General features: G+C 40.4%; 1 protein-coding gene across 6 annotated transcripts in view; it reads right to left on the reverse strand.

The window, feature by feature from the left end:
- LPP (LIM domain containing preferred translocation partner in lipoma) overlaps window positions 1-12,423 on the reverse strand; it is a 601,703-nt gene that overhangs the window by 347,667 nt on the left and 241,613 nt on the right. The window lies entirely within an intron of this gene.

Raw genomic sequence — 12,423 nt, forward strand, 5'->3', positions numbered from 1 at the left:
TGTCAAGACTTTTGAGCCAGAATTCTTTGGACTTCCTACCTGCTGAGGCCATAACAGGGGTATGCCCCTCTTCTTATTGAATACTTATTTTATATTATGAAGATTGTAACAGAAAGAGAAACTGCGGTAGGTGTTTCTCTTTCTGTTACACCAGATAGATGTAACATCTCTTATCACCAATGATAGGTGAGAAGACCCAAAACTTCAAATTAGGTCATGGAGACATACTATATGTCAGATGGCAGATTATCTCCAAAGTCCCATAGGATATAAAGAGGGTACCTAAGGCCAGCCATTTACGGTTCAAATTCCTGCTGAACTGGCCAGGATTCTAAACCTAATGGGCAGGGTGAATGTACCAAGTTGAGCACTGTGGTAGCTTCCTCATGCTTCCTGTCACAGTGTAACTGCCTGACAGACAGCCTGCAGGACCGTGGCATTACACCCACAACCTGCTGATCGTGGGTGCAATTGTTTACAGGTCCATTACAAAAAAAATGAATAAATGCATTTTTTTTACATGTAAATGTGCATTTTATATTTTTTTTTTTTCTAAAAGCGAACTTATCCTTTAGGACAATTGAATTAAAAAAGCAACACTTGCACTCCCTGCCGGATTTGCTTGCTATTATAGCCACTAACGATATCCACTGTTTTCTGCCCACTATCGCCCCCCTGCTAGGAGAAGACAATTGCTCAGCAGGAGGGATTCCCCTGTTAACACTGTCTTTTGGTGGTTGCAGGAAAGAAATTATCTGCACTATCTATGGCCTGCCTAACTCACCAGTTTTTTTTTTTTTTACTTATGATCTCTCTATGCTTGTTTGGCGAGTTTGCGAATTTCATACAAAATTCCTATAATTTTAGTCCCCAGAATGCCCTGAGCAATACCAAATACACTGCTAAAAAAAATTAAAGGAACACTTTTGTAAACACATCAGATCTGAATGTTGTAACATATCATGCTGGATATCTATACTGATTTGGACTGGGAAATGTGTTGGGACGAAAAGATGCCACATGGGTTGATGGAATTGAAAATTATCAACCTACAGAGGGCTGAATTCAAAGACAGCCAGAAAATCAAAGTGAAATAATGATCCAGCAGGCTAGTCAATTTTGCTGAAATTTTATTGCAGCAACCCAAAATTGTACTCAGTAGTTTGTAGGGCACGTGCTTGTATGCATGCCTGACAACGTTTGGGCATGCTCCTAATGAGATGACTGATGATGTCCTGGGGTAGTTCCTCGCAGATCTGGACCAGTGCTTTACTGAGCTCCTGAACAGACGGAGGTGCAACCCGTCGGCGTCAGATGGACCGAAAAAATGTCCCAGAGATGTTCTATTGGATTTAGGTCATGCTCCTTACCACTAAGACCAGTTATAGGTGGAGGCGGTGACAACTTTTTGCAATATTGATATCTATATTGAGCCAGGCAACGCATTGACACCTTTGTCGCCATTGTGCGATGTGCTGGGTGTTCAGTGTGACCCTGTGCCTTTAAGGAGGGGTGGGCTCCCTCTAGTCACCTGTCCTCCATCTATCCCATTAAATGCATGTGCTCTCATCATAGAGACTATTTAAATTGTAGAGTTAGGGACTGCAGATCACAGGGTGGCTTGTCGGGGCCTGCAGCTTACGCATGTATTTGCAAATGTGTGCAACCAAACCCCTGTTTTTAACGCATACTGTTAGACAGGTCAATTGGGTTGGTCGCTGGCTGGTTGGCAAGTTGTAACTGGAAATCTCTTCGTTTTTTTGAGCATGGAGGCCATAGATGGAGGAGACGGTGCACCAGCGTAGGGTCTGACAATGGATCCAAGGAGTTCATCCCCAAACATAAAGGCAGTCAAGGGTGTCATTGTCTAGCCTGCAGAGGTCTGCGTGTCCCTCCATGATATGCCTCCCCAGACCATCACTGGCCCACCACCAAACTGGTCATGCTGAACAATGTTACAGGCAGCATAATGTTCTCCATGGCTTCTCCAGACCCTTTCACGTCTGTCATGTGCTCAGGGTGAACCTGCTATCATCTTTGAAAAGCACAGAGCACCAGTGGTGGACCTGCCAATTCTGGTATTCAATTGCAAATACAAATTAAGCTCCACGGTTCCAGGCAGTGAGCACAGGGCCCACTAGGACGTTGGACCCTCAGGCCACCCTTATGAAGTCTGTTTCTAAATTGTTTGGTCAGAGACATTCACACCAGTGGCCTGCTGAAGGTCATTTTGCATGGCTCTGGCAGTGCTCATCCTGTTTCTCCTGGCAGAAAGGAGCAGATAACCGGTCCACTTGATGGGTTAAGGACCTTCTTTGGCCCTGCACAGCTCTCCTAGAGTAACTGCCTGTGTCCTGAAATCTCCTCCATGCTCTTGAGACTGTGCTGGGAGACACAGCAAACCACCTGGCAATGGCACGTATCGATGTGCCATCCTGGAGGAGTTGAAAGCCTGTGCAACCTCTATAGGGTACAGTTATCGCCTCATGCTACCAGTAGTGACACTGACCCTAGCAAAGTGTAAAACTAGTGAAAAACATTCAGAAAAGAGTAGGAAAAAAATGTCACTGGACTCTACCTGTAAAACCATTCTGTTTTAGAAGCCGTCTCATTGTTGCCCATCTAGTGCCCCTGTTAATTAAATTAACACCAAAGCAGCAGAAACTGATTAACAACCCCCTCTGCCACTTAACTGACCAGATCGATATCCCAGGAGTTTAATTTACTTGAGGCTAAACTCTGATTAAAAAGTGTTCCTTTCATTTTTGTTTTGATCAGTGTAGTTCGCCCTATCGGTGGACATTGAGGTCAACATTACAAAAATACTGTGGTAAAAAACCTGTATCATTATATAATTAAAAAGCAGTCAAATGACTTTACCCCAAATGTTTGCATGATAAGAGCATCTTGGGAGAAATTCAGTTATCCTTCTCCAGACCCCAAAGTGGTAACACTTTTTAGTTTAGTGATCAGGAAGGACAAAAAAGTATGAGGCAGCAAAGGAGCTAGTCCGTAAAGAGGCCATGATAGATATATACAGTGGCAGGTCACAAGGTGACAGGCAGCTGAGAAACTTTGGGCCAATGATGGAACTTTACACCAATTGGTCACAGATTACGACAGCCACAGGGCCACATTACACGTAGGTAAACACAGGCAAAAGCATAAAGGCTACGGCATAGGCATGGGGATTTATAGATTTATATAACAGTGGAAATAATGGGCAGCATCAAGTAGTGTGGATGTTAACTGTAGATGAATCCTAAAAATGTTACTGATTATTTAGAGATAAAGCATGGATTGGGGGGGGGGGGGGTACAGTGATGTCAGTAAGTGTTACATTTACACATTATTGTCATCTGCACACTTAAAAGTATTTCTGATGTTACCTCCGCTTTGAACAATATTCCAGCCAGTCCTGTTTATTTTCCTACAACTGCTACAAACTGACAGATATGAAGCCTGTAATTAGCAGCCAGTGGGTGGATTTGTTTGTATCTAAATACACTCTAACCACCTGCTATCTGCTCGTCAATTCATTAGAAACGCTGCAAAGCTGTATACATAGCTTTTACAGTAACTTTTCATTAGAAAATTGTCCTACCTAAAGTTTTTCTGCTTTAAAAATGGGTTTTCTCTGGACCTTCTACTGGAAAAACTTATTCCAAAAAGGACAGGATTTAAAAAAATAAAAAAAAAATACAAAAGTATTGTTGTCGAGTTCAAGCAAATTCAAACCAATAACTTTTAAATTAAACTAAAAAAATGTAGGCAACAATCTAACTGGGGAGGGCACAACTTCCACTATTCCCTTTTTTAAACCTGTCAAATCTAATTTTAATAAAAGGATCACTATTGCGAAAATAATATATATTGTATTCTGATAACAGTATGCAGTTAACACTTGTAATAATAGTATAAGTTCCGTTTTTTATTTCATAGGTCTTTATTTATACTTTTTCTTTAATAAGGCATGCAGACCAAGCTGTGCTATAAAAGGGACAATGATAGCCAACAAGGTTCAGATGGTTATATCATCTTTAAGAAAAAAAAAAAATATATATATAGGTATGATGTAAATGAGGAAAACATTTTTAAAGGATAAGTACACCTTTTGTAACATGTTAGACTCATATTCAGGGTGTAACAAGTAACATGTTACAGATGCACCAGCCCCCGCTCGGCCTAATCTCTCGTTCTGAAATTCTGATAGCCCCCTCCCCCCCAAGGGTCATACTCTGCAACAAACGTAGCTCCCTTGCCCACCCGCATCATCCATTCGCAGTGTTCTTTGGATGGGAAAGCTACAAGGTCCAGCAGCCTTTGAGGTTGTCGGCTTGTAGTTCTCAATGAACTACTACAGCACTGTTGAGCGCTGTGGTAGTTCATTCACCTTCCTGTCACAATGTAACTGCCTGACCGATAGACAGACTGCAGGACCATGGCATTACACTCACAACCTGCTGATCGTGGGTGAATTTCTTTACAGGTCCATTCCAAAAAAAAAAAAAATCAATAAATGCATATAAAAAAAATGTGCATTTTATTTTTGTAAAGGTCAATTCATCCTTTAGAGCCGGTTCACATAGGGGCGACCTTACTTGCCGGGGCGACCTGTGAAGTCGCGGTGCACAGCGTGCACCACGACCTCGGAGCGAGATGCACGGACTTCATATCTTTGAAGTCAATGCAGGTCGCTCCAAAGTAGTACAGGACCCTTTTTCTAAGTCGGAGCGACTTGTGTCGCTCCTATTAGAATGGGTCCTGTGCTAATCTATGGCAGGCGACCCACGGCGACTTGTCAGGCAACCAGGTTCTTAAGATAAGTGAATTCAAAAAGCAACATTTGCGCTCCCTAAGCCCCGTGCCTGTGAGACTGCTGCAGATATACCGCTGATGCAACACAGCGCTCAATATCTGCAGTCTGGTGTCAGGGCGCAGATTTTTCAACTGGACCTATGGCTAAATTACAAACAAAAAAATAGGACATTTACAAATCTGTGTATTGCTGAAAACGTATTTTATCTATACTGTATGCTTTGGCTGGGAATGTCAATTGGGCTTTAACTAGAGGTTTTACAGTTATTAGCAAGAACATCTCCTGCTTCCTGAGCCTTATAACTGGATGTTCTGCCAAATTTCCAAGTTGTCCATAACCTCTTTAATAAGGAAGGACTGAGAGCTATTGGCCTGGGAGGCACACGCAAATCAACTGGCCTTTTTCTGGTGGGGAAAATTTCCTCCAGGCTAAAGTAAGTGCACCCTACAAAGCATGCCATGATGCCACGTTGACTGGTGGCCAGGGTTAAATGTAGATATTGTCTTAAACAAAATAGTTTTTCGTAATTTTCCCTTTTACATATATCATCTAAAAATAGAGGAATGTAAAAAAAAAAAAATAGTAAATAAAATGCTATGATCACAAAAAATTCCCATGCTTTCACAGAATTGCATCAGACATTGACTACAGGCCCCACTCTGATTGAGCTCTGAATCAAAAGTACTCTCCAGCAGGAAAACCTACTGGAAACCCCCTGCACATGACCTCCTTAACCTTAGCCCACCTCTCCTGTAGTAAAGCCATGCCACAAACATCACATGTCCAACTGTGTACTTAACAAACTTATCTGATCACGCAGAAGACTTTTTAGTCTATCAAATACATTTGGTGTCAAGGGGAAGTAGTGGAAGGCATCTGAACGGATTCTGGTCTTCATGAAACCATCCTTGTTTTTGTTTAGCAGTGTGTATAGTGCAATGATCATACTGAAATATTTAAACTATCATGACGGTTTGTCCCACAGGGTGTACCCTGTACTGGAAAATCGTCTAATATTCCATTCCGGTTTAGTGATTATGCTGAAAAATCTTTAGATTTAATTACCTCCCAAAGATGCCTTCTCAAGTGATTGTAATCAACCCGTCAAGTTGGCAGTAGATATTGTTGATCAAATGCATCCAGATATATGGTGAAAGATGACATCAGACCATATAACCTTTTCCCACTGATCATAGATGCAGCTTTTCTGGTCGATACGACAGAATGGGGTTGATTTACTAAAGGTAAATAGACAGTGCAGTTTGCAAGTGCATCTGCAGTCATTTCCCCCAGAGTTTAGTAAATGTGGTAAACAGTTTTTTTTTCCCTTACACGTCACTGGGTATTCTTTAAAAAGTGAAATTTTGCCACATTTACATATATGAAGACATTTTTAGGAAATAAACCCCACAGTGTGTTTTTTCCTATGAAAGTGACTTCTAAATCTCATCTTTAAAAAAAAAAAAAAAATAGCTTTGTTAAATTCAATTTGGATATTTTTTTGTGGCATTTAGCAACTATCCTATTAAGTATCCATGACTGCATGTTGAGATATTCTGCTTGTGTCCCTCTTTTTTTTTTGTTGTTTTTTTCTTCTTCATGCTTTGTTCATGCTGTACTTATTTTTGAGGCTGTAATACACTTTGTAGTTTTTTGGCTAATGCATCTGAACTTTGGGCACAAAATATTTGGTATCTTGATTTTCATTAGGTTTCTAGTCTAGTCTTTGAAAACTAACATACCTCTTTAAGGCAGACACATAGGGGTTTATTTACTAAAGCTGAAGAGTACAAAATCTTGTGCAGCTGTGAATGGTAGCCAATCAGCTTCTTACTTCAGGCTGTTCAATTAAGCTTTGACAATAACCTGGAATCGGATTGTTTTTTGTTCAGAACAGCACCAGATTTTGCACTCTCCAGGTTTAGCAAATTAACCCCATACTGCTAACTGGAAATTAAAGCAGTATTAAACCCAAAAACAAAAAAATATATAATATACTGCAGCTTAATAGATGCCAGGTTTGTCGATTGAACTGCATCAAGAAAAAGAATACAAAAGAATTTGTTTCTACCAGCAATGGTAAAACCTTTAAAATAAGCCCCTTTGTCTCCTGCACGACCACTGGAGTGGTATACCTGCTCCAGTGTCCGTGCGGGTTACAATATATAGGGCGGACCAAGCGCCCTTTGAGTGTTCGACTTAATTAACATATTGCTAACATCCGTAAGGGTTTTGATAGGCACTCTGTTTCGAAACATTTCTTGACAACCCATAACAAAGACCCTAGAAATATATTATTCTTGGGGATTGATAAGTTTACCCCCAATTGGAGGGGTGAGCCCCTAGTACGGAGTATCTCCAGGATGGAGATGTCCTGGATTCATAGGGTCAGAACATATAGGCCCTATGGGCTTAATGTTGATACTGATGTCAACGCTTTTATTGACACGGCTTAGTGACCAAGGGGTTTGTTATGATGGGTCTACTCCCTTTCTGATTTCTAATTACCAGTAGGGAGAGACTTTTTCTTTTTAATAATTTTTATTTATAAAATATATATTTTTATTCGTTTGAAATTTTATTAAAATTAGATACCAACACATTTGTATTCTATTATGTTTTTACCATTTATTTGAAGAGGTCTACACCACATTGGTGGGAGTTGACTCTGGGAACACCTGTAATTATCATTAGGTGGTCCTATAGGACCTCTGAGTGGGCGTTTGAATTTTTGTCCCTCATTTATATAACTATATATTTAATTTATTTTGGAGTGTGGGATCATGAAATCTGGCTCCTGATAAATGTTTATGTTAGTCTGTGGCAGTTTTGCACAGGTGCCTGGTTTTCATACGACTCAGAATATTGATTTTAAGATGCCGTCTGTGCTTGCCAGCAGATGGTGCTATTTAAACCATTCATTGTAATTTAATTATAAAACTTCATTTAGCTCTTGCTTTTTGTGGTAATTTTTGATATTTATGTTTTTTGTATTAAATGAATAATTTTTATATCATTTGATATGCACGGCAGCAGCCTCTTCAACAATTGGCATTGTAGCTGTCTTCTCCCTTATCCAACATGGCGGTTTGAGCTGCCTGAGTGGATCACATGGGGGATGTGTCTTCTATACATAAGCGGTGGCGTCAGCGCGCCGCCCGTACCTTGAAAACGTCACATTTGACGAAACGTGCGTCGGTCGCGGCGTGCTGACGTCACCTGCTTGTGGGAACGAGTGTTGAATAGGACGGGCGGAGGAGCCGACCGGCCGGCGGCCTGCCTTTATCCTCGCTGATATCTGTTTCATTTTCTGTAAGTTGCTGTCTTTTCTTTATTAAAAGTGTCTTTGGTAATGCACTATGTAGTGCCTTTTGTTTTTTATATACCATATGATACATGATCGAGTCAGCAATAGAGTTTTCTCCTGGTGACATCTGCTCCGTGGATTGGCTCCTGGAGAGAGTGGTTTAACCCATGTTTCTGGGAGAGCCTGACATTATTTGGAAGGACCATTAGAGCTACTGGCTCCGGGGATTGGATGACAGTTTGTGTGGCTCTCACTAATTTATATCTGGTAAGAGGCAGTGGTGTCGGGAAAGGGCTCTGTGTGGCACTTCTATTTCCAATCATTACCTTTACTATCTGGTAAGCATTTGGGACTTAAGGTCACTGGTGTTTCCTACTATTAACCATCTGGTGACGGTGTGCACTCCTCTGGGTGATGAAATAGCATTCAACAGTATTACGCTATGGATTGTCTATTTATCTTTACATATGACCATCACCTGTGGATGTGAGGACTTCTGATCATATTGACTGAAGGCTGAGGTTTTAAATCCGACTAGAGTTTTTTAAGGAGATTTGAATGTTGGTTTAACCATCCACTGGAATGGAATTACTCATTTTTGGACTGTGCCTTTTTCATTTTGGATACGGACTTGTCATTACTGTGGACTATCATTAGTGTGCTTCATCTGACATTTATCTGTGGATTTAGTACCCGTTAGCGCAACTTAGCCCTTACACTCAGCTTAACCCCTTCCCATCGCCACCTCCCATCCCTTCAAGAATTTTTAAATGCCGGAAGGCTGAGGCGGGCATTCAGGTCACATGATCAGAGAGCTTTCTGGTCCCCACTGGTGACTGTGCTGTGAGCGCGGGCTCTCAGCACAGAAAACTGTTTACATAATGCAGCCTCTTTGCATTAAAGCCCACTTGCCAAGAGGCCGCATATATGCGCCACATGGCTGGAAGTGGTTAAGGAAAAGAAAACTGCAATATCTTACATTTGGGGTTTTGAGTTTAAAACCACTTTGACCTAAAAAGACTCATATTTGCAGTTGTGTTACTTCTGAGTATAGACCAGGAAAACGTACAATGGGAAAAGTTAGGCAGAGGTGACCCCAATAGGTAACCAAGGGTATAATCTCCCAATGGTTTTCATCTTTACACTATCCACACCCTTAACTATTGGGCACAACCCTGCCTGACTTGTTTCTTGTGTGCCTTCTCATCTGGTTTATAAACTATCCCCCACAGATCCCTGATTTCAACATTGAGTCTGTCTGGGATTACATAAAGAGACAGAAAAATTTGAGGCAGCCTACATCCACAGAAGATCTGTGGTTAGTTCTCCAAGATGTTCGGAACAATCTACCTGCCAAGTTCCTTCAAAAATTGTATGCAAGTGATACTAGCCTGAAGCCAAAAGGTGGTCACATAAAATATTGATTTGATTTAGATTTTTCTTCTGTTCTCTCATCAACAGTCAAACATATTTTTCTTAAAGCATTCTTACAGTCCTCAATGAAACAAAGAAGCCGCTCCAGGTGAATGAGTCTCCAGTTAATCCCCACACACATTAGTCAGGTGTTAGCCCAGCTCGCATGCTGTGTATCATGAAGCAAATGATTCCGGAATCATTTGCTTTATTAAAAACTTTCTTTCTTTTACAGCATTTCTTCACACCTGCCTAAAACTATTGCACAGTACTGTATATTCTCCACATGCTCATTAATTAAATGCATACTCATTTGGGCACGTTTAGTCCCCATGCATACAGGGCATTTTTACAGCTGCTTTTAAACAGAGTCAGGATTTTTTTTGCAGCCAAAAACACCTCTTATGTTATTCTATGGCCCTATGCACACACAGGCTTTTAGGAGCTGTAAAGGGCATAGGCGTTTTCAAGCTGAAAAAAAAAAACCAGGGCCAGCACATTCCCTAAGAGAGCCGTCTTAACTGATCCAACTTTCAGCAATTTATAAAAATGGAAGTCGCATCGAAGAAGGATCATCATGATCCGACTTGTGGCATGGGGACAATGTGCTTCGGGGAGGGGGGGGCCAAGTATGGTACAGGAGGGGGGGGGGATGCTCGCTTGCCCCCCCCTTTTCTGACCTGCCGGGCTGCATGTACAGATAAGGGTCTGGAATGGATGTTGGCGCATCAACATTGTTTAATCCCATTGCCCAGCAGCCAAACGGACAGCACGACTTGCAGGTGAGAACGCGCCTTAATTGTAATAATTTGTAGGCACTTTCTGATTACCTACACCATATATTTTTTTCTTTGAGGTGCTGTCCTCTTTTCATCTCCTCCCTTCGTTTTCTTCTGATATATTTTATTTGTGATTTTCCTACTTCTAAATTAAACTAATGACGTACTTTGGTTATATGCCTAACTTATGTAGGTCTTTAGGCTAGGTTTTAGGTAGTATGTAATGTAAAGTAGAGTAGTATATACTATCCCTACCAATCACAGAATTAAAGTGAAATTAAGATACATTGTCTAATTTAATCAAAACAAAAAAATGGGATTCTGGATTATTTAATGCTATTCAATAGCCTGTGTTTTCCAAAAATGACCAATGGAATTGCCTGCAAAACAGTTATGACATTTGTGGATGCCAATTACAGGAAACTATAAACCCCCTCCCCAATCTTCAGAAAAGATATTCCAAATTCCCAGTGAGGCTGAAACCTAACAATCAAGACAATCAAGTAGTTAGAAGCCAGGAGAACACCGTTTTGTAAATTTCAACCAAGTGCCGCTGCAAAAAACAGCCAGAGCATCATAAATAACTGGCCTTCTTCAGTTCCAACATATCTTCTAAATGCTGTGGAGGCTTGATAAGCATGTATAGGAAGCATTGATGCTATAGCCATTAAAGGAGATTCTTATAGTACTACCGCTGAAACAACTTGGGGTTGATTTTAATAAAGGCAAATAGGTTCCTCATTTTGCAATGGAACATTTCCTTAGCCTAAATGAATGAGGTAAAAGTTGAGCTGACTACCATTATCCAAACATAAGTAAGCAAATGTACCTTTTGTTTTTTTTACTTACAGTGATTGAGTATCTGCCTTTATTAAATCAACCTCAATGGTTTTCTTGTTGAAGTGAATCTTTTTAAAATGAAACTCCTGTATACAGTAAGAGCATGGTGTTTCTTTATACATTTTTTTGACAGAAAACCTTCCTTTGAAGAACTCAGATTCAGTTTTTGATACTTAGAACTTGACTGACTTCTTGGTTAAACTCCAACCTATTCAATAAGCATGCCCTAAATGGACAGGGTTTAGCACACACTTAAGGAAGCCAAGTCTCTAGTAAAAGGTGTCCAAAGCAGGCTTAAAAAAAGGTATCAGCAGGGACCCTGCAGTGTCTGCTCCAAGGCAGTCTTGAAGAAGTTTAAAATAACAAAAAAAAATTAACTTTAAACAAGACATCATTTTTTAATTACTGAAATGAAGATGAAGTCACATTTCAGGAGCTATTTAGTCAGAACCCAGAAAATTGTCAACTGATGACAAAAGCCATATCAGTTTCTAGAGATAATCATCATGTATTAGTCTTGCTCCTCTAAAGTTAAAACTCTGTCCACTGTCATCCAACAATCAAAGTTTTAAGCCCATCCAACGTTGCAGTGTTCTCATTTTCACAGGAGCAAATTTAATTTACTTTATTGGGAACGCCAAAGCCATAAAAAGGTTTTATATCAAGCAAAAATAATGCAGATTGCCCCATGCCAGCTGAAATATTGCGTTTATGGATTTATTCTGCGAGAAAAGGTCACCAACTGTTTAAGTCTTGAACAGTTTTAATCATCCCCAAATTCTGTGAGCAGGATGAAAAAAAGGAAGCTCAGAACAAACAGCAGCAGGAACTCTAATTAAAAAGAACCAATTCAAATAATTTTACTTGCCATTAAATATTCAGGATTTGCTGTTTGACACACAAGGAATAGCAATTAGTAATTTTAGTGATGTGAGAATAGTTGGAGACGTAATCAGTGAAAATGAATAAGCGCTCTCAAGGTGAGATGATGCTCTATCTCTTTAGCTGCACAAGAACATAAAGATTTCACACCCACAAACCTATTCCGTTAGAATAGGATATCCCTCCCCTCAGTGATTGCAGTTCTTCATCGGGCAGCAGCAAGTGAAGAGCAGTCTACCCAAAGCAAACCTGGCTCATGATAAGTAAGCACACACTCTCCATCCACAATGCTTATGAATAGCAATATTTCACCTGCCAAACCATTCCCTGCTGAATCTTCTTCTCAGTGGTTAATGTGAAACTTAAAATACACGGCACTATAT

This window comes from Pelophylax lessonae (assembly GCF_965119305.1).
Source record: "Pelophylax lessonae genome assembly, chromosome: 3".
Lineage (NCBI taxonomy): Eukaryota > Metazoa > Chordata > Amphibia > Anura > Ranidae > Pelophylax > Pelophylax lessonae.